The sequence below is a fragment of the Plectropomus leopardus genome, chromosome 7 (genome assembly GCF_026936395.1).
Source record: "Plectropomus leopardus strain MGB_pleo_1.0 chromosome 7, ASM2693639v1, whole genome shotgun sequence".
NCBI classification, from domain to species: domain Eukaryota; kingdom Metazoa; phylum Chordata; class Actinopteri; order Perciformes; family Serranidae; genus Plectropomus; species Plectropomus leopardus.
Window position 1 is genome coordinate 25,327,316 of NC_142182.1, and position 24,605 is coordinate 25,351,920.

At 38.5% G+C, this 24,605-nt stretch overlaps 1 protein-coding gene across 2 annotated transcripts in view; it reads left to right on the forward strand.

The window, feature by feature from the left end:
• The window catches only part of peak1 (pseudopodium-enriched atypical kinase 1), a 128,387-nt gene that overhangs the window by 21,368 nt on the left and 82,414 nt on the right, over positions 1-24,605 (forward strand). For both annotated transcript variants that reach the window (XM_088080300.1, XM_088080301.1), the window contains exon 2: positions 546-655. The gene's annotated coding sequence lies outside the window, so the exon portion shown is untranslated. The remainder of the gene's footprint in view (positions 1-545; positions 656-24,605) is intronic.

Below are 24,605 nucleotides of genomic sequence, written 5' to 3' on the forward strand. Positions count from 1 at the left end.
CAGGCTAGCCTTGTGTCATATTGAGTTGTACCTGCTTAATCAACCTCAGCATGAAGCAAACAGGTGCCAAAAGGCCACAAAGCTGTACAGGTTAGGTTTCTTTTTAATTAAGATGATTGAGTAGCTCATTGTCCAGGGGCCCTATAACTACATCTTACTATGGTTAACCCTGTCATATCTTCCCTCAGTCCCCTTTTGTTGTGGAAGCAATCACCGGGCATGAAATCTGTCAATCTTGTGCCAGTTATCGTACAAAGATCACAACTGTGTCTGCTGCTCATTTGTCTGCAGTCTCAGTTTTATGCACAATGTGGACTGTTTAAATACTTAAACAGACTTGTTCCTGAACGTTTAGTACATATGTGAATTGTAAATTATGCTCTTCTCTTGATTTAAATATGAAAAAAGTTAGCATTCGTTTGCCATTTCTACACTCATTATTTTTAATTAGCCCGTATCTGTGACTTCTCAGGAGTAGATCTCAACAGGACCACTTGATGGTGACATTAAGCTGACATCTGCCCTCTCACCTCCCTTGTCTGCAGGAAAATTGGCTTGCAGCCTAAAGATGCCCTGTGGCTTTGTCTGAATCAGCGACTTTGGTGCTTTCAGACCTTAAATACTCAAAACAGCAGGGAGCTGCAAAGCCTGGCAGGTAAGCACAGTCAAAATTTTTGTTCTCTGTTATTACCTGCAGAAGGGCTGCAAAAGTGATCATATTGAAATTGCTGCTTTAATTCATATCATTTTGCAGTCTTTTTGTACATGATGGTAGTTCTGTCAGTTTGGGATTTTAAGGGAGATCTGTTGCATTAAACTAAGGACTTCTAATTTTGCTTTACACCATTTTATGTGCTATAGGAGTTTACCCTTTCTTCTTTTTTAAAAGCCAAGGCTGGGTTGGAAATGCTTGCTCTTGTGGGCCTGTAAAGGATCTTGAGACAAGAGTGATATTGGGTTGTACAAATAAACTGCAGCACAACTTCACAACCGTGTGAAACATCACCTCAACAGAGTGAAACTAGACTACAAAAAAATCAACCTGGCTTTTCACAGACTTGCTGGTTTTGAGCTGTTATTCATTCTAATAGCTTTGACTTTACATAATATTTGAAGAAGACTTAGTCTGTTATACACACGGTTAGTCATCCTTGCACAGGGAGACTGGATGGCTGTAATGTGTGTTTTAGTTTCTGCCCTTGCTGCCTGGGCTGATGTTTGTTAGGTCTTTGCCTTTGTGACTGCTCCTCTATAAATCTCGCTTTATGTATCCAGTATTCTCACGCTTTGGCACAGAAGAACAGCCACAAAGCAGTCAAATTTGTCAAACTGCTCACTAACCCTATCCTGTGAACTATGCTCTTCAGAGGCAGATGTGTGTCTGTCTTCAACTCTGTTTAGGTCTATCCAGAGCGCATTTGTATTCAAGTAAACCCCCCTGATCTAAGCTCACACTAAGAAGCCTAACAAGCATTGTGTTGTTAAAGATCATGATCAAGGAGAAGGAGCGGAAGGAGAGGTCAAAAACATGTCTAGGCATGTTTTTCTCCACATATTCTCAGTGCTACAATGATACAACATGTAATTTTGGGTGTAATACTGCATGTTGAAAGCATGTTATGTTGTATTTTTAGTTATATTTAGCTGACTATGTTAGAGGTCAATTCAAGCCAAGTTTAAATGATTTAGTTGATACGGAAGGATTCTTGTTAGTATACGCTCATCTTTCTCTTGCTGGGAGATGATTTCATCCCTTCTGACTGCATGACCAAGGTATTTCAAAATTGTAGCTTCATGTCACCTACAAAAGCTCAGGAGCTATTTCTGGCCATGTTTTGTTTTTTGTTCTGTTTTGGTAGTTATTACCAGCTCTACTTTGATGACTGAGACTGCTATGTTGTCTGATGTGTTGTCTCAGTAAGTCCCTCTGCATTTAATGCCAACACAGTTGTCACTGTTGTTCTATTTCACATTGACAATACATATTTTCCATTCTTTTTTTCCCCTCCTCCCCCCGACACATTTGATTTGTTTTGTCTGTTTGTGTGTCTTGCAAACATACCGTGCTCATGTTGCTACAAGAAGACAGTTTCAGTGGTAGATTTCGGTTGGAGTTTTTTTCAGTCTGTTTGGTACAGAGGATGTTGAGCATGTAAATGCTTTTGATAGAATATTGTCTGGATTGAATGGTTTATGAAAGAATTACTTTCATTTAGGGCAGCACAATATATCCTTTTTAAATCATCATTGCAGTGTCAACTTGTGTGATAAACACAGAATGACAGACTGCGCTTTTGCACTTATATAAAATAAAAAAATATATATAAAAAATATATAAAATTACATTCCTTCTGTTGGCGCTTTGTATGCTTTTTGTTTTGTGCCATGCTGTTAACACTCGGGGCCAGGCATTTTCTGATTGGTCAGAACTTGTAAGTATGCAAGTGAAGTTTATTAAGCCCTTTGTACACTACTTGTTCAAGGCGGGAATATCATGCCACTATTCTGGCTTGCTGTTCTTTATAAAAGGTACAATTGTGGACTTAGGGTACAGAGTTGTCTCACCTTTAAGCCTGCAGTGGAGGTTGTAACAACAGCACAGAATAAAGTTTTTGTAAAAAGGACAGCCAGCAGGATGGGACCACAGGCAGGACCGGTGTGACATTTTGATGATTTGTTATGTGTGGATGATATAAAAAGCAGCTACGAGCAGTTAGCACCTAACTCAAAGAAATACAGTGGCCAAAAAACATCCACAAACAGGGAGACAGGGAGTTTGTAGAGTCCCTCTATATCGTGCAATCTCTGTGTTGAAGACTAGTGCTGCTGTACTACTTTGGACTGTTGGGGGTTCAGCGCAATTAGTGCAGCCGAAAGTGCAAATGCCAGAGAGGAACTGGTGCCCAAAAAATAGTTTGTCAGCCATCTGGCAATATTTTGGATACAGGAGCAATGACCTGACACAAGCACAGGTTCTGTGAAAGTTTGAGTCATAAGTGAATACACTTCAATATATAGTTTGTTTTTGTTTGCTTTCATGATATTCAGCAGTGTTATGGCATATTTTCTTCAGATAGTGTAGACCTGCTTTCAGCGATTATCAGAAGGTTTAAAAGTGCTGAACTTGTTAGCAGTAGAGAGTTAGCTTTTTGTATCATGATTCAGTTTTAATGTGATGTGCGTTCACAATTTTTTAAAAACAAAATAATAAACAGCTATAGTAATCCATTCAAAATGCAAAAGTTTAGGGTATGGGGGGGTTACTTTGATCTGTGATTTAAGTATTGTGGCACTGTCATGTACACTGTAAGGTCTCTCATGACTCTCAGGCCTAATTATTGCCACAGCAAAATCCCACATTTGTGTTTAGATGAACTTTGAAATGGCTTGAGCATAATTGGACTTGCCAGCTCTGTGGCTGAGTCCAGGCCAGGCACCACACATAGCTCTGTGTTCACAGGCTCCCACCAATAGACCCCTGCGCCATCCAGTCTCACAGAGGGTCAGTGGGATCTTTAGGGGGAGATGATTTGAGGGGGTTGTTTCTGACATAATTATATCCAAATGCTGATTCACTGATAGGGAGGGTCATTAACTTGAATGTGCTCAAGAGGCTGCAAGAATGCAGCATCCACATCTCTTCTTGATTTCCTCAGGGGAGCTTAATTAGTGAGTGGGGATGTTGGTGTCTGGGGTAATAATTATCCAAGAAAATATGATAGCAGCAGTTGTAAAGTCAGAGCTGTTTTTCTGTTGTTGAGGCCAATGAATGTGCTGTAGTGCAACAATATTTATTTATACTCTTTCGTGGAGATTGTGCAGGAAGTAAGAATCCCTGTACAAAGAATTAATTGAAAGGAAGTCTCTGCCTGCTTCCGGTCATTGCTGTCAGTGCTTGGAAAGTACCTCAAGATCTTCAACTCCTACACAATTTTTCGCAAGACTGCATGTCTTTTCTGGGGGGTGGGGGGGGCTAAAATACCATCCAACAGATTTTCATTTCATCCTGCTGCTACGCTCTACTCTTAACTTCGTCTCTAAAAGGTTTCTTTGTAAGAACAAATGCAATGAAGAAACAGAAGCTAAACACACGACAAATGAATGCACAAGTCAAGGCCCATCAACTCCCCTCATTTTGAGCTAATCCCTTGATTAGCATTGTCAGAACAAATGCAGTGCAAACACTTTGTTGTAACCTCAGCCCTTTTTGTGAACAATTTTCCCAATTTAGTGAGTATTTAAACACGTGTTTTTGAACAGATGAAGTAACAGTACAAGAGAAGCAAATTATGTCAAAATACTTGTCTAATAGAGCTGTCATCCTTTTTCACAGCACATTTCATTGAAAGATATTTTGTTTCCCCAGGCAGGTGTCTTCCTCGCCATTGTAGCTGTAGCATAGTTGGTCATATTGAACAAGAATAGGAATTTGCAGAGCTGCTGTAGGTTAGGTGAATTCCCACTGGGGTTGTTAGAGCTGTCAGAGTATGTGAAAGATAATCAGCATCTAACATAGTTATTCAGGATATCAAGGACTATTGCTTAAGTTTTTCCCTTTGAAAATGTAGATGTTGGACTTGGTCAAGTTGTAGAGCAACACTAACATATTTAAAGACCCTGGAAAATCAAAATTCATTATGAAAATGATAAATTTACTGTTTATTTAAAGTTGAGAATGCTGAAATATCATCGAGGGAAATGGAAACACAGGTCAATTAAAATACAGTTCTTTAAATGGCCTCCAGATGCTGGCCCCAAACAATGTCAACCATCATATTTCCACAACAAGCTGAAGAAGTAATTTCATTTTCTTTTTATGCATGTTTTGTCCTTTGTCCCACAAGACTTGTTTTATTAAACGCATATTAAGACATTTCTACGCAGACCTTGTCCTGCAAAGAGGACGGCAAATGGTGAATAGTCAAAGTACCGAAAGTCTTTAAACTTCCACTTCAGTAACGTATTTATGTGTGACAACACACGCTAATTTCATTGAAACATACACCTGTGAGAAAGTTATTGTATTTCTTGGTAAAATGCTGCTCACACTGTCATAAATATCAGAGGTATTGGAAATCACATACAATAAACTAGCAAGATATAAAGGTTTCTCAGCCTTGGGATTGGCAGCATAATGTTGGGGTACTGAACATGAAAATGGTGTAGCAAAGATGATGAACTGAAGTAGATTATAAATTAAGTTTCAGCTCTTATAACATCTTAATTAGCAATTTCTGCCCCAGTACATCTACATACACGTCCAATATACTTTTTCACTGAAGACACTGAAGGCAAAAATATATGTGAATGTGCAATATCTTTCTTTTCTGTATTTGAAAAGAGGAGGAAAATAAAGTTACTTCCTGCTTTTAGTTTGAAAGTCACCTTACTGCTTAGGATTGCACCGTAAAATTCTTAATCGCTTTTGTTTTGTTTGATGAATATCTTATCTGTATCTGCTGTAGAATATTGGCCTTGGCTTCAAATAAAAAGGGAAAAAATAAATGAGGTCACCCATAGTTTTACCAGACTTTTTTTATGTCTTGTTTAGATGCCTGTGGCTTTGCTACATTGGCCAAGTGTAGCGTTAAAGTCCCTGTGGAGTTTCTGAGCACTCAAAAGGTCTGTGTGTATTGACTGGCAGTATATATGTATAGATCCATCAAGATTACACACTGTTGACTCATGGAAGCTCTTTAAGTTACTCTGCTTATTGATTGCTGCATTTCCCCGCTGTGATTGTCCTTGATAAATGGATTAGGATGTGCCCTGTGCTTTTTGCCTCTAGAGTTACCACTTCAGCAATGCTCACTAAAAAGTGCCCTTGCTATCTTTCTCCAACAGTAAACAATGTAGAGCTTTCCCATTAGGACCTCATTGATAAGGTTTAAATCAATTATGCCATAGAAAGTATCCAACTTGCAGGAAATGTAGTGTGAAAGTGGAAAAAGATAGACCTTGGATAATAGTTTGTCCTTAAAGCCCATCATGTCAGTAAAGCCAAGGTCAGTGGAGATCAATAAATGAGTGGGTGTCTGGAACATGTATTCCCATCACACTCCTGCTTTGCCTCTCTCTCTCAATCCCTGACTCTCCCTCAAGGCCCCGCTAAGTGAACTGTGGAAACCAGCAGCTGTTGGAGTTCCCATCAGAGCACCTCAGAGAGCGAAAGTGAATTTTACCAAGGGAGTCACAGAAGTCTGAAACATCAATATCAAATGGTCTGTGGGTCAACTCTTTGTTCCGTTCTTTAACCTCCTTAGTCAGGGGAAACCTCATTATTAAAATAGATGAATATACGTTTGTTGAAGTTACCACATCTTATTGCAAGCGCTGATACCAAGACTTGATACCTTTGAAGGTATTGACCAAAATCACCCGCAATCAAGTAGTATCTAAACCTCAGTCAAACGATACATACTTTCAATCATTTTTGTACCCAGACATAGAAAATAACACTTTTTGTTAATTTTTTTGCTTGTAGCTCATCACTGCAACTGTTCCTCCACTTCATGCTATATTTGACTGGCACACTAGTGCGACAGCTACAACCCATACAGCCTGTGGTGTGATAGAAGTCGAGTGTGGTGTATTTGACAGAGCATTTAAAAGTATGACTATGCTACATGCCTGTGGTGTCTGGTAGCATTTTATGCAACTCAGTGCTTCCATTTCATTCACATTATGGGTATCTAATGAAGGGGGAAAAAAGGTATCAAGTACTGTATTGGTATTTACTTCACTTTAAGGGTGCTGGTTTTGTGATTTCATGAAAATGATACCCAGCCTAAATGACTGTTCAGTTTATAGATTTAATGTTCAGGAGAATGAGCAGACACAGTACTCTTTAAAATATGAGTAAACAGGGTGTCTGCAGTCATGAAAAACCTGGAAATTCAGAATCACATTTTCCAGGCCTAGAAAAGTCATGGAATTGAGTTGTATGTACTTGCATTTTTATAATAATCCTCATTAATAATCTTACATGTAATGTAATATTGTGGAAAATTTATTCAATGAAGGTGTCAGTGAAACGTAGCTCTAATATGCGTTGGCGTGTGACGTTTTGTTTCCCACAACGTATATTCTTTTTCTCCCCAGGTTGTGTCTCTCCCTCCATGTATGTCTGCAAGCTGAAATTAGGTTTGAACAGAGTTTGAATGTGATATATTTGAAGGATGTATGGCAAGAAGTGTTTGCGTGGGTCCTTAAAAGTTTTGGGATTTTGTCCATGAAAATGTGTGGGAATCATGAGGAATGTCCTGATTATTCATTATCACATGATACATTCCTAACATTCCTTCACTTTAGTGGTTCCCAAACTAGTTCTGACATTTCCCCTTTCACAAGCTGAAAAAAGTTAATTCCCCCCCACTCCACATTTTTTTAAATCAAACTTAACAATAATTGTGGGGGAAACTGTTGATTTTAGTGAAATAAAGGTCAGCATGATAGCATCAGCAAACTCGTGTTTGTTTGTTTTCCCTTACCTAAATCCTATTCATTCAGCTTTTTATTAATCTCCATACTTTTCCCCTGGTAATCTATGCCCCTCCCACAGTGGCTCTATGCCAGCCTGACCCACAGTTTGAGAACCACTGCGTTTATCGATGAAGACTACATTTTCTAAGAAAATACGTTTTCTGCCTACATCTCAAGGACACTGACCACATTTTTAAATTAATTTCCTGCGTTCTCTTGCCATCACCTGCTGATGGAACAAAGGTCAAGTCGTACAATGACGTCAGTTTGACATCCTTAACCTTCTCCCCCATGGGAAGTCTTGCTGGGTTTCGGTGGCCTATACAAAATGGTTTTAGAGGTCTGGGTGACAGTTTCCCCTAAATTCCACCAAGCTGTGACCCCTGTCCCCTCCATGCTGCCTGCTATAGTTATTCCAGGCCTGTTTCAACTTAGTTATGGCAGGAATGTGCCATTGCATGAGAAGAGGTCATCCCTCCTTATGGCCTGCCGTGGCTCTTCCCCAGTCCTTAGTCAAGGCTGCCAAGATAGGGACATGCTTTCCCACGCATGCAACCACCCTCCCATTAATCAATGAGGAATGTTGTTATTTATTATTGCAGGGAGCTTTACTCTTCCTTATCCAGACTGTTAAGAGGAACTATTTAGTAAAGATAGTAGTATCTTTTCTTTGACACGCAACTGAATCTGCTATCTAAATAAACCGATGTTCCCATTTCTGGTTCTCATAAACTAATAACTCCTTTCACTTTAAAACATTTTTACTTCTAGCATTTTTACCAATGCTAGAAGTCTGGCTCTAGGGACGGCAATGTCGTTTGGTTGGTCCACCACTTTGGTTCAGACTGGAATATCTTGGCATCTATGAAATGGATTGCCATCAAATTGTGTACAGGCATTTCATGTTTGGTAATTCTCACTTATCCTGTTACATATCTCAACTTATATTGAATGGAATAATCTTCTGAGTTTTCCTCTAGCTAAAGCACCAAGATCTGGTCAAAACTTAGCATGTTAGCATGTTGATGTGAGCATTTAATTTCAGGATAGCCTCTCATGGTCACTGTCGAGGCTGTAGATTCTTGATCTTGTTTTATTTTCTGATCTGTGGCTCACAAAGAGCCCTACACTCACTCTTACCCTAAAAATGCCACCAAATCATCTCTAGTGTATTGCAATGCAACCGTAACAACGTCATTTAAGCTGCCTTCCCACACACATCTTAACCCATAAATGCAGTGGCAATTTTCTGTGTCTCCCATCGTGTGGGATTAGTGGCTGGAGTTGATTTTCTGTGCAAGATGCTCTGAGTAATTAGACCAGTTTAGGACATTTACTGTAAATATTTCACCATTGGCCCTGGTGGGAACAACATTATCAACACTCATTTGTAACGCTTGTTATGATCAATTACTTTTGTGCATGTGTGTGACAGTTTACACTGGTGTTACCCTGAAGACTGGGATATTACTTGTAGTTCTATACCCCATAATTGCCTTGAAATATAATGGAATGCGTTAGTCATTTTTCCATGTGCGTAAGAAAGCAATTTGGTATTCTCTCAAAAAATCATGTTACCTTGGTTTCTTTTTGTTTCTTTTTCCAGTGCTGACTGATGTTAATCATCTGAAAGCGAACTGAAGCAAATGACTCAATCACTTTTATGTTAACAACCAGTAAAGGCCAACTGTTCAGCTAAAGACAGATGGAGCTGGTACATTGTCGGTTTTTGCTGAAGCACTCAAGTGGGTGAATTGTTGCTGTCAGTGGTTGGTTTAACATGGACTCTCTGGTGGAAGGCCAATTTTTCTAACCACAAAAAAAAGGGCTGTCAAATAAGATTTATAGATGATCTTACAGTTTCTGAAAAACTGCAGTCATAACGTATGATGCAGATAAGCTTGATTCAAATTCCCATCTTATCATGGGCATTGTTTAATTTATTTGAGTGGGAAGTCCCTGACTTTTGAAAACAGATCCAGTTACTTCACACGGTGTCATGTAATCTGTGCTTCAGATTTATCGGTCACTCGTCTTCCCAAAGACTTTCAACTTGATCTGCACCAAGCCCTGTAGTCTGACCACCTATTGTTTCACTGTTTAGTCAACCTTGTCTTGCCTGGATCTTCAAACAAGCTGAAGTTTCAGCTGTTCAGCCCTCCACCCCTCCCCGTGTGGTTTGTGCTTTGAAGATGGAATGAGAAATTAGATTTCATGCTTTGGAGTTGATATTAAAGTTAAAATGGAAACTTTCTGATAGAAGTATCTCTGTTTTCCAATTGAGTAATGCCTCTGGCCTTCCTGTCAAATAGCACTGAGCTTTTGCTTTTTTTTTCAGCAGTGTTGTCGCAGCTCTGTGCAGTCATGTGACCTCTAAAACATAAACTTTTTTTATAGCTGTACAAGCAGACTGATTGTGTCTGATAGAGGAGCATTTGATAACAGTATAAGTGGCATATATCTTTTGTTGGGTTTAGAACTTATTTATAAAGGCTGTGCACAACTTTACTTGGATTTTTTGTAGAGATTTCAACAGCTTTTCTTATTGTATTGACAGTCTTGTAACACAATGACATTTTGACAAGTGTTTTTTTAAATAGCTTTAGTAATGGTAAACTAGTTAAGTTGCAAATGTTATATCTGCTTTACCTTGGTTGCAGCTGTTCAGAAATCACTTGATGTGCCTCCTGCAGAGTTTAATCTGTTGAATTCAAGCTTTTATCTCTGTCTCATACTCTTGTGGCCTTTGAGACTCATATTTTTGATCGCCTTTGGCAAAGTTTCAAAAGACTGCTAATAAAAGTGTAAAGACTTTGTGGAACTTTGAAGCATGATGGAAACCACTGTAAAAGTTTTGCCATCCCCGGTTTGCATTATGCACTTCTCAAAGTATTTCTTCCAGTTATTCTTTAAAGTTGATGAACAGACAGATTGGCAGGATATTATTTTTTTATAGCAGGACATTTGAGCACACACCCACACACACACCAGCACACACAAACTAATACATGATTGATGTCACTCAGTATTGGTGGTGATGTGCAGGTCCAGATAAGGAAGTGATGGAATTACCTTTAAGGGATTTGTCATCCAGTAAATTTTGAAGGGATTTAGCTGCTATTAGGATCACTTTATATTGATAGTACCGAGACACATATTAAGTGCACCAGGAATATTGACAACCCAGGAGCTGTCCTATGAAATGCGACTGCTGAAAGTATATAATCTTGTTTTACCAGAAGAAGGTTTTGAGGGGCTAGAGGCACTGTAGAAATTAGTGTATGATATCATGTAAAATGCAGTGCCTCCCAGAAGAGAACTGGCATGGATTTTCAAGAGGGATGGGTGGCTTCAAGTAATGACCTAATGCCGTCACTGTGCAGAGATGTTGTATAATCCCTCTGTCACAATCTTATTAAGCCTTTAGCATAACAAAACACTGGTTCAGACAAATGTAACTGCTGACCATTGTCATCTGGGTGGATGTAATGAGAGAGGAGACTTGAGATTCTCTGCTTCATATGTAATCTTGCCTTGTTGTGACTCCTGTACACCCGGCCAGACTCTGTTTATCCCACCCTCTATTGCATGTTTTTTCAGCTGTGTTTACATGCCAGCTCTCTGAAACTTGAGGGGTGGGGTGAATGCCTTCCTCTGTGCCAGACTTCTGACAACTGTCAGGACTTAACATCATTCATGTTTTTCTTTACCCATTACATGATGCAAATGCAAAGCTCATGTCCACATTAAAAAACGCTTCAGCTGAAGAAAAAGAAAAAAAAAACTTATTTCTGCTGTTTATTTGATTTATTTCAAACTCTTTTCTTGCTTTCACTGACGTAGTCACATCATATTTTCTGTGACTTGCAGTAGCTGCATACTAATGTTGGCTACTATGAACTTGAAAATGAAGAAGTATAATTCTTGAGGATAGATGATGCAAGCTATCCTGAAGGCAGTTTTTTTAGATTCTTAATTTTAAAAGGATAAATTTGGGGGGGGGTCGCATGCAGCTAAGGGCTGCTGCAAGTTGGAGTCAAACCTGCAATCGCTGCAGCAAGGACATTTGTCTTTTGCACATGGGGTGCCCGCTCTACCAGGTAAGTTACTGGGCATCCCAGGCTGTTTTAAAATATTGAAATTGAAATTAAATTCAACATTTCTTGTCATTATTTATAGTAGAGATTAAATAAAAAATGCCTTTTTTTTTTTACCCTTTTAGACTGCATACCCAGACATGTTGTGCTCCCAAATAACATAAAGACATAAAGATTGGAACTGTGCTCTCTTAATGCCAACCATCTCACACGAAAATGTTTCCTCCATGGCAAAGAATGCAAGCCGTTCATTCAGTTAACAGGGGAGAAAATCATCCATACTACATGCATTATTGATGAAGCTACTAAGTAATCTTTCATCTGTGGTATACAGCACATTTAGAACCCACAATATGAGAGTCCATTCCTTGGCACTCACCCTGCACTCCTACTTTGTTATTGATCATTTGCGCTCCAATTTGGCCCATTTCATTCAGAATAATGTGCACTATGTATGGATGCAATGCAGTCAGTCAACCAAAGGCCTGGAAATGAGAGGTTTTGGTGGAGTTGGCAATATGTGGTGAGGATGAGTCAACCCCCAAGGTAATGTCATACGGTCACCTTCTCTCTGTCAATGTTGTTGAATCAGAATCAAATCATCACTGTTTGTTTTTGACTTTTTGGATACACAATTAAGCCTGACAAGAATATTTGCACCAGTTGTAATGTGAAAATAAATTATGCATCAGTACAATTCAATCACTGTTTAAGTTTTTTATTTTGTTCCTTTATATCCAGTTTGTTTGCATTTTACAGAGCAACAGTGTACAATCAGTAGTGTTTGATTTGATTTTAATTCTCAGTCTTGTATGGATTACCAGTACTGAAATCCCTGAAGAGTGATTTTGAATATTTAGTGCACTATATTATATATTTAAAGCATTTGCTAAGTTGGAGGTACAGTATAGACACAGCCAGTTGAACACAGTCCCTGATTAGCCCGGCTGAAAGAGCTGCCAAGAGAACATCACATCAGGTAACTTCTATTCATCAATCATATTTTCACATTGCCATTTAGTTCAAGAAATCATGACATGAATGGATATTTTTATAATAAAGATGGACAGCGCTGAAAAATGAGTGCGTCTCCAACAAAGGCAGAAACCAGATGGGGACCTGAGCTGGTAATGTCATCAAGATGTTAACACTGAAGCTGTGTCACTGAGAAAGAATGAGAGATGATTAAGACATAATGATTACAGAGGAAAATTTCGGGAGAAGTGAACCTTCTTTGTGTCCCTTCTTATACCATGGGGAATAACCATAGACAATCAGGCTCATTATGGTTTAAAGCTTTGGGCATAAGATATTCTGACCTCAGTTGTCAGTCACTGTAACTAGAGATTATTTTGGTTCAAATGCAAGTAAAGTAAATTCAAATTCAGCAACATTAACCTGAAAATAGAGCCCTGTTATTTTAAGTCCAGTAATTGCAGAAGTCTGTGATCTTGACATGTTTAAGCAAATAGCTTGAGGTAGACTACAGTGTTTAAATGAATATGAAATGCATTTCTAACTACAGTGAAAGAGGCTGCTGCACATAATAATCGCATATCTCTGTGTAACCTTGAGAGAAAATTGAATCTGAAGAAATGCTTTTGTTTTTAGAGGAATGGGGACTGATCTGTGAAAGTATTATGCAAACCACTATGTTGCATCTTTTAATAGCTAAGATTATGATTGTTTCCTTCTAGCGTCTGAAGCTAATAACTTTCGGTCCATGGATTGATAGTCTGTCCCTTTTCTTTGGAAACACTGTATGTTACCTCTTGCCAGAAGTCCACCAGAGCCAAATCTGTCTTCAGATGCCAAATGGCCAAAATGAAATTAGATTTTAGGGAGCTTGGCAGGGGACGGTGAAAAGTGGAAACTATTTTAGGAGAGAAAAGTGGGACAGGGTTAAAAATTGACCAGAAATATGATATCTCTTTCAATATTCCATCAAGGTGAAAAAGGAAACTTGATGCAAAGTTATGAGCATCGATAAAGTTTTATATCCACTGCAGATTTTTCTTTGTGCAAAAGCATTGCAGATGAGTGTGCACATACTTCTCAGGACTAGGAGAGTTTGTCTGAATATAATAAGTAGATATAAACTTATTTGAACAGGAAAAGTCAGTACAGTGGTAAGCAATGATGAAAGTAGAGCTGTTTTACGTGATCATTTTGTCAAATAAGAACTGTCATTGCGATATTAAGCTTGTATATGATCTACATTACAGTCTCCTTCATCAGGCATTATAAAGCTGATGAAAACCAAAGTCCAGCATAGGTCCATTGTATATTTTAGGGGGATATATATATTTACAGTGGAATATATCAGCAGAAATTGTATATAATAACTGTTTTCTCTTGTGTGTAATCACCCGAAATGAAGAATTATTGTTGTTCCATTACATTAGAATTAATCATTTATACACATAAATGAGCCTTCTTCCATGGAGTCTGCCATGGTTTTTCTACAGCAGCCAAGAACAAACAAAGTATCTGCGTGGGAGTAGCTGACATGAAAACAGATGGGGCGTAGGGGTGAGTTTAAGTCTTGGATAATTGATCTGTCGTTCCGGTTGGAGCTGATCAGATCTATGTATGAGAAGAGCAGCTGCTGTAAAAAGCAAACTTTTAAGCCCAGTGCAATTAACAGTGAAGTTTCACTTTTCCTGCGCCTGGCATTCTGCTGCTCCATCTGTGCCCAGAGTACACTCTGTGCTCCGAGTGTGGTGCCATCAATACTGAATGGTATATATATTTCAATAGCACTACTAATGAACAATCCAGCTCCAAAAATATAAAATGTGGTGGCAGATGTTTTAATCTTGGTGGGCTGCCACAGGTAACAAAAATATGGGAACCCTGTGATAAACTGAACACTGGCTTTAGATAGAGCCATTCACATTTTCGTGTCGACCGCCATTTTTTTACACATTAGTCAAATGGGAGAAGCTGTTGATTGTTACTACCTGTCCTGTCTTATTTACCAAAAATCTGTAGAACTTACCCTCCACACAACTCAATAGAAATATTTAGTCCTCTCTGCATGCACTCTTGAACATTTGTTGTGAATTGTAGACTGATGAAGGACCTCCACAGCCTCATACCCTCCTTCAATACCTCACCCACTACAGGGCTCAATTGAACATGTCACAAAAAGCATATCTCAAGAATCTGACAGGAAGAAGATAAAATGAGGGTGTAGCAAGAAAAATGGCAATGGTAAAGAACACTAATCACAAGCAGTGCTGGTATTTTATTTTGAGAATATGACTGATGTTTGAATGGTTGTGAGGGCCATCTGATGTGCAGTCTGTTCCTCTTCCGGTAACTAAAGGAATTTCTAGAAGCAGGGAAGTTAACATGTCCCCTTATTTACCATCTTTGACAGCATGCTTTATTAGATACATTCTAAAAACTGCAGTTCACTATCACCTTTTCATCTTGTTGTCATGATACAGGCAATTACATTCAGCTATACTCTGATATTGTTCTTCTCATGAAAGTTAAATCTGTTCGAGGATCATTAGTTGCAGTTTGCAGCAGTAGCCTCCTCAGCAGCTTCTTCATCTACTGTTACACACAATCACTAGATAATGATGTAGCTTGAAACATGGCTCGCTAAGAGGACTTGATTGCCACATATTTTGCCTTATTTTCCTGAATTCTTTCAGGATTATTGTGTTAGCACTAAACATTTTTTCGATTCCTGTGACTTGCCTTTATCTTAAAACATGTTGAGCCCTAAAGCTACACACAACATTTAGTTTATTACCTGTTTTAAAAAGAGTCAGATCCAAATTTCACATGATGTAGGTATCATGTCACATGACAGGTTGCAGTGGTTTAAGATCATCATGACATATCAAAGGGTAGAATTCACAGCAATCCAGAGCCACATTGTTATGAATCCCCAGACCCTGTCAGGTTGCAACGTGATATGGCCCTTAAAGCCTTCAGCGCCTGATCCATGGTTCTGGCTGCGTTGTGGCGTCCTGTTGCTGCACGTCTCTCACAAGCTCAGCTGTTGATGGAATGCAAGGTTGGTAGAGTTAAAATATTTCCCAGCAGACTGGCATAGATGTGCGAGCATCAGAGTGCACCACTTCAGGCCAGAGCAAAGCAACCAAGCATGTACTCAGGGGCTTTCACAAGTTTTCCAAGACATGATTTGCACTGAGTCTGAAGTTGTGATAACAGTTTGCAATGCTCAAGGTTTATACAAGGAGTATAAACTGAACCTATTCCCATTCTTGGTGTCATGATTCAATTAAAAGCATTAACTTTGAAGCATTTCACAGTCTTCTTTGTGCATTGAAATAATGAAAGTGTGATTAACTAAAAGACCCCAATTGTTCTTTGTAAAAACACAAGTTGGTGTGTTTGTTCTGAAGTAAAGGGGGAGAAAAGAAAAAAGGGAAGTATCCTGTCGTGTTGTTGTTAATGTTATGTCTCCAGCAGCTGAGAAGCACCTCTCTTCTTCAACGACACTACTGGGAAAGAATATCGTTATCCAAAACGTTTAACACATGCTGCACATTTGAAATGAAATAGACTCTGGGTCAAGTCATTCGCTTTGAAGTTTTGCAATGTGCTGCAGTGTCTGTTGGTCTGCTGGTCTGGCGTGTTAGTGATGGAGTTCGGTTAGCGTTGATCTCTAGGTGATATGGCCAGAGGTGTTCACAAAATACTTTACCTTTGACTTGCAAAGCCACTTTATAAGTCCTTAAATTCAAAATGTGCCCAAAGGCTGCCCTTTTTTGAAGTAGAACTACAAAGTTACTCTTATGTACGTGCTGTACACTGGTGCTGCACTGTGACCTTGCTGTTTAGTTCCACCAACATAAATGTTATTAACTTAAGTTATTACAAAAGTCAAATTGTAGAGGATACAGTTGGATAGTGGTCACATTTGAACCAGTGTTTCCCACAGAATTTTAATTTGTTTCCCCTTTACTAAATTTGTAGGTTTTTGCAGGTCTGTAACAGCAGTACAGGAGGAACTCCTCATGAGTTCTTTTATCCCGTAGCAGGAGCTTTGAGTTGCGGGGTGGATAATTGATTTGTCAGTCTGATCAGGGATGATCAGATCAAATTGATGGATGAAAGGAGTAGCTGTTTGTGAGTGAAAGTAAACTTTTAGACCCAGCAAGTTTGATCCAGCTCCCTTGGAGCTCAGTGGCTGGCCTTCAGGCTTCCAAGCATTTCACGGCACATCTTCCTCTTGTCTTAAAGTATGGACATTTGGCACCAAGATATTCAATTTGAATTGGTAGTTAGTGGTACCAACAATAATTGGTCAGTAAAAAAATGAATGGAGACTAGTGTGCTCAGCGTGTGTTGAGGTAATTGCGCTTAAAAAAAAAAAAGTGGTATTTTGTCAGAGAAAAAAAGAAGTAGGAAAAAATAGAATAGGTATGAGAAAAACGCTGAAAGTTTTGGGTTTTTTTCAAATGATTTGGTCACTTTATGTTAAAACTTAAGATGATAAAAAGATTTGATGTGTTGTCATGTGGTGCATTTTACTCTTTTTGCTCCACATTGGACACCTCATATCCAAAGTGTTCCCACACAATGGAATTTGTTCTGCCTAATTTGCTCACCAAACGCTATCGGTCTTATTACGTCATCTTGCCTCGCACTGATACAACTTGCCCCACTGGTAGGATGGGCTGCAAGTTTTGAGCTTCGGCTGAGGGAAGGAGGGGCGAAATGTGCATGCACATGGCATTTAGGGCAAAAGACAAAATGATGGTTCACTTGCAAAACAGAATGTGGAAAAAGAATTGTTTTTTCTCAATTACATTGTTTTTGTAATTGCTGGGAGCCAAAATTCATCATGATGAATCACGATGTATATGTGAACCTTTTTTTCATCCAGCTTTACTGAACAATATCGTACAAACCCTGTTGTTAGATGAGACGTTTTTTTGTCATAGCTGTGCCTAGACTCAACAAGTGTTTCCGATCATCTGCTTAAAGGACTATTATCTTAGTGTGGAAATGTGAGTTTCCAACCCTCTCATAATTGGCTGTTTATATGGTTTTCATGTTTAAAATAATGAGAAGACAGAAAAAAGCACAGCATTCATTTAGTCCTTTGCAAGCTAGATTATTTCACTGCTTGAAAAACCTGAAGCAGACGCATTTAATATGTAACGGTATCTGGCAGCATCTTCCTTTGCAAGCTCGTCTTTAGCGAGCCCTATTATCCTAGAAATCGTTTCATTTTCCACACTGCCCTTGTAAATTGTATGTACAATTCTGCTCAAATCAAATTCGGCTTTCATGGTGATCCACAGTGTCGCTACCAGTGACTTCCCTCATTATTTGGTACCCGGTAAATTTTACGAATTACACTTCAAAGGGCTAATTTGGGCCTGACATTCTATAAATAGAACTGAGCGACACAAGGCTGTAAAGCGCAGCAGGGATTGCCTTGGCTCACTGTTTTAATGACTTCATTTCTATGCATTGGGAGCAGTGCTGATGGGTTTTGATGTCTTGCCGTGCTTTGTGATGACTCAGTCATCACATCTATAGCACTTATCATGAGGGTCAAAGTATTCTGCTTGAGGACAGCCATGTGACTTTTTAATGAGTATTCACAAAGTGACATAATGACTTTGACATGCAGTCTTGTCATTTTTTTTCTCATTACCTGTCTTTCCCTCTCCCATTTATGGAATAACTATCCATTACTGTGTGAGTGCCAAAGCAGACCCAGCTTTCTGAGATTATTCAGAGATCTGTGAATTGAGCTTCAGACCTGCAAACTCACCACTTTTGGGTGAAATTTCATTTTTGAAAGAAAAATATTGCAGCTGCATAAAACAGGTCCTGTGCCATATGATATATGAGATGTTGACACACCGGCACCATTTTTTTTCTCTATAAAGTCATGGTGGCATGTTGACCCGCACTGTAGCTTCAGAATTGAAGGTCGATGTCCTTTTTCTCATAACTCCAGAAAAAGCAGCAATTTAAACATTTGCTTCCCAGATTGACACATCTCTGCCACTGTACCTTGTATGATAGTTGTACTCAATTTACTGCCTGCGAGCCATAAGAAAGGGTCCAGGGTCCATTTACTAATTCACAATGAAACGAAAGCTACAAGGTAGATTTTTTAGTCCATGTTTAAAAAATGATGTTAAAATTTATTCTGCTACATCTTTGGACTTGAAGGATGAGTTGATTAATATCACCAACGACTTTGTGTCTTGTCGGCTCTAAACAAGGTCCACCCATCCAGTGCAGTAGTTTGATCCTGGAAGTTAGAGGTTAACCATATCTCTGTGAAGATGTGCGCAGAGCAGTCTCTGATTTCCTATAGCTGAGTGAGCCTCAGTCACATTTCATCCACTTTATTCTCTTACTCATAATATTTTTGGATTGTCCAGCTGTACCATCTTTGAGAATGCAATATCTCATAAACACCTTGGGTCAATTTATTCAAATTTTGCACAAAGGTCTACTTGGAATTGATGATACATTGATAAGATTTTGATATTCAAAGCTTAAGGTCACTTTGACCTCATCTGTCTCATTCTTGGTAACCAGGAACACCAGGAGGGATTTTCTTTTCAAATTTGGTATAAACGTACACCTGAACCCAAGGATGAACTGATTTGATTTTAGTGGTCAAAGTCAAAGTCACCATAACCTTGCATGAACCTCATGCTCGGGAAGGCAATATCCATAGCAGGCCTTGAGGGAATTATCGTAAATTTGGCACAAACGTCCACTTGGACTCAGGGATTAATTAATTCGAATTTGGTGGTTGAAAACAGCAAATGCCCTTATATACTGACAAAATATGCTTGTGTGTTTATTAACTGGCCTTCTGGCATTTTCTATAAGTGGCACCAGAGCAAAGCCAGTTGATGATCCCTGTTGTATGGTGTGTCTAATATGTGCAACAACTCACACACATCAAATGTCTTGGCCTGTGTGTCACACTAAAATGATTGCGTTTCACTGCCAGCAATAATAGGGTCCAGCAGAGAGAGAGAGAGAGAGAGAGAAGTGGTCAATTAAGAAAAAGTGGCAAGAAAGAGATGCACGGCAAAGTGGCAGAAAGAAGCATCCAAGATGCTTGCTCTATGCCGCAAATGAGTTGGCAGGGGTTGTGCCACTGTTACCATCTTTTTGACCTTTTGCAAGATACCCACAGCAACTGTAATGAACAACATGTATCTTTTCCTTTTTTAACATCTCAGTGAGCACCACAATGCTTCATTTATATGCTAAAATTGTAGAAAAATGTTCCCACACATGGGTGTGGTTTCAGAAATATCACCCTTTTCATTATGCATCCTCACAGAGCTGCAAATTATTTTCATTGTCTAGTTTTTAAATGATGTGTGCACCATACTATGGAACACTGGGTTTCTCTTTTCCCTCGGATAGCATATATTCAGCAATCTATTGTTAAGAAAACACACATGAGATAGAGCCTCTTCTTTCCTACTTTTGTCATTCTTTGTATTCCTTAAGTGTCTTTGCATCTCTACGCTTTGTGTCAGCCTCTTTCTGTCTCCCTCTTGTGTTTCTCTCTGTTTCACAGAGTGTACTTCACAGGTTCTTATCACATGTTTAGTCTAAGACGGGCCCTTGGAGACTTGCTGCAATCAGCCCAGAGCAGGAAGCCAACATGAGCAGACTATGAAGAGGGCATTATTCTGTACTTAACAATCATGACCCTCTTCTGTCTTTCCTGTCATCCCTCCCCCTTCCTCTCTGTGCACTTCTCCCAACTATTGTTTTTTTTTTTTTTGCTCTGGGTGTTCATTTCTCCCTCAAATCTGCCCTTGTCATGAAAGTTGATCCAGAGAGAGTATTAAATTTCACTGAGTGCAGTGCCAGAGATTTCTTTGAAATAGTAAAAGCTTGCAGAGGAAAAGAGTGTTCAGCTAATGTGTAAAAATGAGAAATTCTGGGGGAAGGGAGAAATCTTTAGGTAATGGCAGTTATATTTTAAACATAAGGAGGATGTATTGCATAGATCAGAAGTTTGGAATTGGCATATGGCATAAGTTTATAATCTGTTGTTTTTAAGTATGTTTTGTGCTTAACAGTACTCTGAGTACAGCAAGTATATTGAATAATTTCAATGATAACACTGCTTTTAAAACCTTTTTTGTCATTTTAATAAGTTGTATAGGTGTTGGTGTTAGTTTAACATTCTGCGTCTATCCACCCACAGGCGTCTACTCAAAACCATAGCACTATAAGTCCTAAAATTTTGAGTAAAGACTGATAGCCATAGTAGTGATATTTATCAGCGATGTCATTGATAGATTTATAGTTTTCCTGTATTGTATTTCACTATTTCACTAAGTACCATATAAATTAGGATTATGTGGAAATGCATAGTAATACATGACTTACTCGGAGTACATTTTTTCTCTCTCTTTTAGTAACTACAGTAAATTTTGTACATTTTGAAAAGCCTTGTATATTTATATTACGGAATATGGCAAAAGGTAATATACTGTGATGTATGACATATCAAGATTTACTGGTGGGAAGCTGATAAACTGCTGACAGGTTATTGGACAGGTTGACAGTATCAAGTCCTGTTAAATCAGCCCGTACAAGGTGTTAACAGATTACAGAGCACATGTGGATCTGCATGCAGGAATCCAAACTGGAGTGTGGCAAGGACTGATAATGAGAGCATAGAATAGAATTTATTACGACACTCTCAAGCACTTGCAGATTTATCCTGTGTAGCTATAATTATATACATATATTTAGAAATAATATGTGAACTGATGTTAGTCACGCTCTAATGATGCCAGATTTTCTTTCCCATCTTGTCTTGTTAGTATGATTTTACATCTCATCTCTGTGATGAGTGGAAACAGCACATATAAATATATGATGGTCATGTTTGTATGTTTGTGTGTTTTTCCACATATTGCATGTGCTCTGATAGAGATTTATCTCATCAGCCTGGACAAGTAATAACTATAAAACAATGTAGAAGCACTGTGAATTTGCAAAATTACATATTTTAGAAGTTCCTACACAATTTGATATACTTTTCTGATTCTAGTCAAGCGTTTTGTTCGAGAGTCAGCTCAGTGACACTTCACAAACTGTTGCCTGAAGAAAATGTCTTCAGAGCTTGACTAACAGACTGACTTGACCTCGCACTTTGATATGTTTGTTATTATGGGGTATGAAAGGCGGAAAGCGCAGGAAAGGGAATAATAATGAAATGTTATGATGAAAAACATCACTCTATGTCAAGGTGCCCTCGGAAAGATGAAAAATTACCCAGATGCTGTTTGAAGCCCTTCTCTGTTTAGTATATTAGAGAGTTCTAGATGTCATTGATGTTAAACAGATATTATTTACTGTATGTTACCAGGAAAAACAGTAGCCTTTTTTAAAAATTGCAAATCACAGTCTTTCCGCTCCTGTCACTTGTGGTATGCTTAGTTTTATGTGCTTGATGGGGTGACAACAAGACCGACGAGGTGTCAAAAAAGGCAGCTGGGTGGTAAGCTCACACTAAAATATAGCCACAGACTTGCCTTTTCCCCTAATTTCATAAGGATATGAAAACAGTCTTAACCTCTAATGAGGCTCAGCTGTTATCTCTGTGAAATGTCACTTACGTTGATGTGCTACAGGTGTGTTAAGTCTAATTTAATTTAATTAGTGTTGTTCCTGTGGTGAATTGAGGCAGGGGGGACATTGTGTATACCACATCGGTTCCTAAGGTAACTGATACTTGGTGCTGTCTCACTATTGTTGCTATGCACTGTTATTTTTGTAGCCATCCTTTAAAGGTTCAGTGTGTATTTAGGGAAATAAATTGGCAGAGATGGAATATAATTAGTTAATTAATTAATAATTAATATAATTATTCTTTATTGTATAATCACCTGCAAATAAGAATTGTTGTGTTTTTGTTGCATTAAAATGAGCTCAATTATATCATGGCGGTCCTCATCCACGACAATCACCATGTTGCACTGCCATTTTTTTACAGTAGCCCAAAAAGGACAAACCAAAGACAGACTGTAAATAGGGCCAATGCATTTTTTGTACGCAGCCCCTCTGCAACAAGAACATCCTTAAAACACAAATTTTTCCATGTGAAACTGCTTTATTCAGTGTTCTTATTTGTTCAGATCATGTCGGCTATTTGCTTTGGAGAGGAAGAGACCTCTGCAGATAATTTGGCTCCTGGTACAACACTCCTTTACAATGAACACTGATGGAGCTGTAACTGAGAGAAACTTTATCTGGTTTCAATCCGTAATCCTCACTACTAGCTGCCTCTAAATCTCCCTGCACCTTACACACGGTTCCTTTAAATGCATATGCATGATGAAGGTGGCAGACAAAATAACTTAATAAATCCTGTTCTCGGGGAAAAGTCATGAATAGAAGACATTACTCCTGCCTTTTTGTCTAATTTGTTACATTTATTATAAAGACAAACATAAGATTGAGAAAAAAAGTACAAAACATTAGTAATACAGACAAAAACAAAACAATAATAAAAAAAAAACAAACAAAAAAAAAACACATTCAAAAATAATAACACTGGAAGTCTCACCTCCCATAACTCTTGGTCCTCCTGCATCCTGTAATAGTGACATTCATTTAATTACGTTTATCTATCATCTATTTATACCAAGTCTTGATTTCCTGTGACATTATCTTGTAAAATTAATTTAACAATTAAACACTTGAAGAGCCTCTCCATTTCGTAAGATATTGTTGCTGCTGATCTTTAGTTATAAGGAAGGTGTTTCAAACTGTTTAAAATGCTTTTGACAAGATTTTGTTGTAACAACCCCTCTCTCAAACTGTTTATTTTTTTATGCTTTAGTAAAATGCATAGAGTAGCTAAAACTGCAGATAAGGAGAGAACAGAAGGGATAGTGAGGATGGGGTGAAAAGCATCCAAAATATTGAATTTAAACTCTCCACACTCCCCCTCCTCCCTCTTGATCTCTCTGAACTTGCACTGCACCCTTTGGAGTCTCCTCATTTCTCAAAGGGCAGCCAAATGCGGTTGCCCTATTAGATAACAGATTTTTGAGCCTTTCTACACATGTGCATATTTAAACTATGACTCAGTATTTAATGGTCACAGACTGATATTGCACCATTTCATCACTCTCGCCACTTTATGTTCTCTATTTGGGTTCGGCTATCAAATATCCCTCTCTACTGAATAATATATGACACAATGCCTTCCTCGGGTTCAGTAAAGGCCAATCTGTCGTCGTTGCCCTCTCATGATGGCCTCTGCCCTTAATCTGGGAGGGATTCTACGTTTTTTTGTCATTGTTACTATTTAATAGGATGAAATGGCCCTGTGAAATATTAATTTTAAATCATCGTCGTGCTCTTGAGAAGTAAAAGCGCAGCGGCTTGTGTAGAGTTTAATTACCTTGTAAATTATGTAATGTAATGTAAAATCTATCTCTAGTTCGGGAGAAGAAAATTGAATCACACTCCCCCCATGTGCACCCCATCAGCAGATACTACCATGTGAGAGACGTGAATGTCTTTAGATACAAATAACTGAAGAAAAGATGTAAATGAGACTAAAAAATGAGGCTGTAAACTATGATACCACTTGTTATTCTTTTGGTTTTGTAAGTAGCCAGTATCACCACTTGCTCTTTTCCTCTTTTTTTTGTGAATACACTACGACTTTGTATTTGCTCATTTACAATTTTTTAGACTTACCAGGAACTAATTTGTTTTCCTTTTTATTTCCTTTTTACATTCAACACCGAGAAGGTACATGTTTTACTCAGCTTAAAATATTTTACCTCAGTAGGACACATCTTAACCTAAGTCTGCTCATACGCTCCATTCCAGTCTCTCCATCGCCTTCGTTTGCATTCATGACATTTCTAATTTTGGCTCTGCATTACGTCTGAACAAAGCGTAACAATTTGTGTTTAGGCAGCCTAAAGCGATGATGTGTCAGATGTGTTGAAATAAAATAGTGAACATTAATAACAACATGTCAAGTTATACTTAGATAAT